Genomic DNA, 6,049 nt, shown 5'->3' with positions numbered 1-6,049 from the left:
GGTGACATACAGATGACATGGAGCACTGAAGCCCGCGTGTGAATCAGGTCTTGGAAGAGGCTGTGCTCTGCCTGCTGCACAGACACTTTTGCTCTCTCTGAAGGGAGGTCCTCATGCACGTAGCCACGCAGTTGGTGTTTTCCAGGTGGCTGTGTTCTCTCTGCACCGGATGTGTGTGCCAGTGCTGCAAAACACGCGTCCTTGTTGTGCTTCCTCGAGAGATGCATCTGCTGATGTCAGCTTCCAGGTAAGGCACGCAGGAACCCGCTCCCTCTTGGCATCTGTGGCCTTTGCCCTCTCCTGATCCTAAGGAAGTTAGAAGTGACCTGAGGCTGTTTTTTGCTGAGCCTCGGTCAGTGCTGCAGATGGGGAAGCAATGGCAGTTTTCCAGCAGGTGAGACCCTCCAGGCCAGCTAGCCAGACAAGAAAAATAAACACAGGAAATAGTATCCGTGCAGTCAGATAACTGAGAGACGAGCGGCTGGGAGCTCTTCTGCTGTGTGTGTGTCAGGGGGGACAGAGCTTGGAGCAGGCAGATGTCAGGCCTTGTCACAGGGAAAGGGCCTGGGTTTGGTGAGTTAGTGCTCGCTAAGGGCAAAGACTGGATGTTACTTTTGTCGTTCTGTCCCAGTATCAGTACTGGTGTCACTGCATAGGTAGACACCGTTCTGTCTCACCTGTGAAACCCATTCCCTGCACTCCTGTTGGCATCTGCTGTGTCGCATGTCCTCAGGTCCTGTGTGCTTCTCAGCTTTGTCCCCAGTGGTATTGCTGGGCAGTGCTGTGGTGAGGCATCTGCTGCTCCATCCTGTGCTCAGCGAGATGGAGAAGCCACCTGTGGTGCCCAAAATAGCTCTGCCCGGGCAATCCAACCCAAGTGGTGTTGGTAGAGGGAGTGATTCCCATGCCTCATAAAGAGGCTTTTGTTGGGAGGATCTAAGCTGAGCTCCGTGCCTTGCCAGCTGTGGAGGGGAGCAGATGGGTCTGCAGTATAAAAATAGATGGAAGCAGACTTGTTCTGCCTCTTTTCTTCACCAGCACAGTCCCAGAGGTGCCTGCTCATCTGAACCAGCGCAGGGAACTGGGTGCTTTGCAGCTGCTAGTCTGCCTGGAGCCCACTAGCTATTGTCAGAGACAGGAATTTATCTCTGTCCAGTCCCATTCCCTCTACAGCTGCCGTGTGGACAATCTTATTTGCTCACAGCTGCTGGCAGCGTGTTACATCCCATTTCCCTGGAGCAATGCAAGCAGGAGCAGGGTATTTCTATGAGATACCATGCCCCCAAGCTGCTATACCCTCAGGAAGCACCCTCAAGGGCGTCATTCTGTGACTGTGTCTTCTGGGTTTTCTCAGGTTAACACCCGAGAAAATAACACTGAAGCCATGTGTCAGTGTGTCTTGGGCACTGTTTTCATCCAGCCCATGAGCAGATTTTGCAGCAGTCAAGATTTGTGCGTTGCATGTGGAATTCCCATTTTTTTGAACCCAGCTGGAGGGGGAACACTTTGGAGCACTCTGATCTTTATTGTAGTTCCCGGTGACCTGACTGCTTGTCCCACCCCTCCGAGGGCGTCACTGCACCTGGTCACTGGCCGTGGTCTCTCAGCCCCAAATATTGCAGCACATGGATGAAAAGCCCATCAGTCCTGGAGGTGTGCTTGCATTCAGCTCCTCGCTTGGCATCCCCACTCCATCCCCTCCTGCTAACTGAATAAGGATCACATGGATATTTCCCAAATGAGCTTTTGTAAGGCACTAATTTGATCCACTCAGGGTATCTTCCTGTAACGAGGTAATTGAAGGTGAGGTTGCATGGGTGGGGGAGGAAAAGGGCAGGACTGCTGGCAGAGGTAATTGGAGGAACAGAAGAAAACCCTTTTGTTCCTGTAAATCCCGACTTTGTCCTGTCTCTCTGCGCTCTCTGTCTACCCAGCTGCTACTTGCGCTGTTTATTGAAGGTGCCTCCTTTCCTCTGGAGGGCAGGCCTCTGGCCTGGCTCCTTCTGTGACAGTTTTTCTGTGGGACTGTTCTCCATCCCAGACCCCCGTGCTCTGTTTTAGTGTGGGAGCCAGGAAGCAGCAGCAGCACTGAGCCTTTCCACTTGTGCGCAGCATTTCCTCCTCCTTGCCGGGGGAGCAGAAAAGGGCTGTCTGAAGGGCTTGTTTTCTTCTAAGCAAGACTGCTGGATTTGCAGAGCAGAGGTGACTGCTGTTCCTTCAATGTGGGAAGCACGTGTTGGGGGAGAGGTAATTTCTGAAGCCTTGGGCTGTCGGAATTGCAGACACCATGCTACCAGTGAGCAGACAGGGAAGCATCTGCTGTGCATTACAATAGCATAAACTTGACATTTCACCCCTGACCGTTTCTTTCTTTAGCTCCTCAGCGTTTGGTATTTACAGAAATGTTGGTTACTAACTTGGTTGGAATGGGCTCCCACAGTGCCCGTCTCTTCTCCAGTGATTGTCAGGAGAGGTCTTTGAGATTCTCGGGAACCGTGTCACACGTGCAGCAGATGGAGGTGTCACGAAACAGAGGTGGGAGGAAGCCCTCAGGATTACCCAGCAGCACAGCAGAGAAGGTAGGACCAAAACCAGTGCCTCCAGCACACAGTCCAGGCCTCGCTCCTGTCTCTACATCCCCAGTGAAACTCTGCCTTCAAACCAGGATGTGAACTGAACTCCTGTTTCGGTATCCGTCTCCTACCTGCGCCTAATGTACTTGGTGCAGGCTGTTAACAGCCAGGCTGTACAGCAGGGGAAGCAGCCTCCGAAATGTGGCCCTTCTTCAGCCCTAGATTTGGGCATCTGACTCGGTGGAGGAACTCAGCAGCGTTTGTACTCACTGACGGTCACTTCTCATTTCTCTTTGGTTGTTAAACTCTGGCAGGTTTAAGTCTGATGCTGGAGGACAGCGAGCAGAGAGAGCTCCCTCTGCTGTCTGGGATTTCAGGCTCCGACCAGCTTGGTCCACGTTTCCCTTTGGTGGAAAGCTCTGGGTAAAGCAGCTTGTTCCGCTGACTTCTTCTGACCTCAGGCAGATTTTCCCTCTCTTAAATAAGGCAATGACAGAGTCTCTGTTGTCTTCACCAGGACTCTTCTTCTGAGATGACTTCGCCTGGCACAGCATCAAGTCTGAAGCCCTTGGGGAGGTGCTAAGAAATCAGGTAGGAATGGGGTGACTATAAAGGATTTTTCAAAGCAACTTTTCAACCTACGAGTAAAAGTGCCTTTAAATAATCCAGTTTAATTCCACATGCTGGGTTTATTAAGGTTACTAGCCCAGGTCCTTGTTTGTTCTGCTGTAGACTGAAAATGTTTTGGTTAGTTGAACTGGATGGTGCCTTGCCAGAATACATACAGAAGGCGTGGTGGGTGGCAGCGCTTCTCTGCCATGGACTGGTCCCTGTGGCCTCTCTCTTCATGTTTGTGAGGTCTCCTTTTTCTTTTGGAGGTCAAACCCCTCATTTATGTTAGTGTTTTTCCCTCCTCTCTCTCTCTCTGCAGGCTCTATTTTGGAACCCCGCTTGGGAAGACCTTCCTGTGTTTCTCAGCAGCAGCATAATCAATGCTTTGTTATGGTGTTTCAGCTAGGTGCCCCTGGAGGGTGAGCAGCTCTGGTCAATAGAAACAGGACTTTCTTGCTCTCACTGCTGTTTTTCTTCACCCCAGCTAAGCTGCTAGCATGTCCCAGCACGTACAAGATAACAGAGGCTTGATAAACCCAAAGGGCTCGTTGTTAAACAAGGTAAGTCATCCTAAGAGGCCTGGCATTAGACTGTTTTCAGTGCTTCTCTCTGTTACTTGTCACGGGCTGAACAGCGAGATGATGTGTCAGAACAGTCTGCAGCATGGCCGGAAAATGCGGTGCTACAGTTCTCTGCAGAGGCCCAACAACAGCTGCCATGGTGCTTCCTGTGTCTGCTTGGTGCTGAACCATCAAAGAGACGTTTTCCATGGGCTAAACTGAGCTCTCTGCAAACAAGAAAGGAAATGATCTTCTTAAATGTGTCTCTTGCTCTTAAGTCTAGCCCTTGCTTTGCGAGCAGCTGTACACGTTGGACAAACCAAAAAAGAATGCAGTATAAAAAAATAAATTGAATTAGCCACAGAAATAAGACAAAGGAGTAACAGAAAGAATAAGCATCAATGTAACAATGAGTCTGAGTTTATCCAGACCATATGGAAGCTGTGGATTGTGAGCAGGCAGCTGAAAGACAAAATGGCAGTCACTTCAGTGTTGTTTGAGGGTATGAAAGTAGCTGAGGACGTACACAGAGGGTAAGCATATATGGGTGAATCAAGTTCAATCACAGGCAAATCAGAACAGGAGGAATGAGAAGATCTAAAATGGGAAAGGTTTGACTGCCTGGGATGTGAATATTTTGCCTAATGCATGACGAGATGGAAAGGTGAAGAAAGGCCACAGGCATACTAATTATTTGCAAGCTGCAGCATAGCATCTTGCCCTCTGCCCAATTTTAGCCATTGCTGGTTGCAGGCAGCAATACGTGTACATGCTACATTCATCCATCTTCGTGATAGTTGGGTTAAATTGCACAGTCATTATGAATAGCATTTGCAGGCAACCCTGATTGCTCCCCCCAGCCTCTGTCCACTAATCTGTGGCTCCAGGGTCTTGCCTCTGACATTTTGAAACTGTGGTCAATCATAGGGCATTTTTTTAAAAAGAGACCAAATGATGCTGCTGATTCTCTCACTTTTTTATTCCATCATTTTGCTAAATCATTGTGTTGCAAGCAAGCATTCTTCTAAGACTGGTAGTTCAAGATCTTGTGACTCAACATGACCAGAGAATGGTTCTTTGTACCTGTAAGAAAGGAGGAATCCTTCCACTAAGATTTTGCTTCTAGCCTTGGGGAGGGCTTCTGAATCCTACAGCTTTGTGTACACAAAGCTCTTCAGGTAGTTTAGTGCTGGTTTCTAAAGAGTGCTTGCTTACAGTGGAAAATTACGCTGCATTAGAAGGAAGCTTTGAAGAACTGTAGTAGTTAACATGAAATTAAACACACAACGTGAACAGGAAGAGCAGAGATAGCATGAACCAGCAGATGTGACAATTAGGGCATTGTATTTTTGTACAAGGAATGCAAGGGCTGAGTGAATCTCAGAAGTGTTGCAATTCCTGAAGACCACAGCTGAACTCAACGTTGTTTTGTAGTGCTGAGCAGCCCTTTGGTATAATTGCTTCTTCCCTCCCGAAGCCCAAACATCTGGATTTATAGTGACAATAGCAATCCAGCGAGGAAGGAAATGAAAAACGGTACCCCAGTGTATTAGCAAAGAGGCTGGGCATGATCTGAGTCACAGCACACTATGAGAGACATTCTGGCATCCCATAACAACTGTCCCATCCCACAATAACAGCACCAGTGCTGCTCTCCTCTGCTGGAAACCACTACTCTCAGTGACTGCTTCTCAGCAAAAAGATCTTTAAAAGCCCCTCTGCCATCATGTGTAAAACGTGATCCACTAGCCACTCCCAGTGTGAACTAATATTAACCTCTTCCACGTTGCCCTGATATCAATTTATTCATTCACTTTCTATGTTTTAGTGGTATGTCTGTTAATTTCTACCTATGGCAGCGCACCTCTTTAGGGGGAACTTATAGCCCTTATGTTAAAAGACCATAAAAATCTATACCTAGGGAGGATGCAGTAGTAGCAGAGAGAAACACCCTCTTTCTGGGACACTTCTGGTTTTTGGTGCCTCTTGAAGGAGGCAAATGGACCCTCCTTGCATGGCTGCAACTCTACCTGAAGCACCTGATGCTTTTCTGATGAGTCAGAGTGAGGAGAAGAAGATGGATGAGTGGGTAACCATTATGTCTCCTTCCTTGATTTTCTGATTAATGTAGGAGAAGGGTGCTGTGTTAGAGAGGCTTCTGAAGGCACAATGTGGCTTGATACAATTTTTGGTTTTCTTTTTTACTATTCAGTACTTCGAGCTGAGCTGATGCTAGTGGTTCCCATTGTGCTGGGATCAGGAGAAAATGAACAGTGTCAACATGTTTGTGAGTGACTAACTACT

Source organism: Numida meleagris, chromosome 14, assembly GCF_002078875.1.
Source record: "Numida meleagris isolate 19003 breed g44 Domestic line chromosome 14, NumMel1.0, whole genome shotgun sequence".
Classification (NCBI taxonomy): domain Eukaryota; kingdom Metazoa; phylum Chordata; class Aves; order Galliformes; family Numididae; genus Numida; species Numida meleagris.
Note: the sequence above shows the minus strand (reverse complement) of the source record.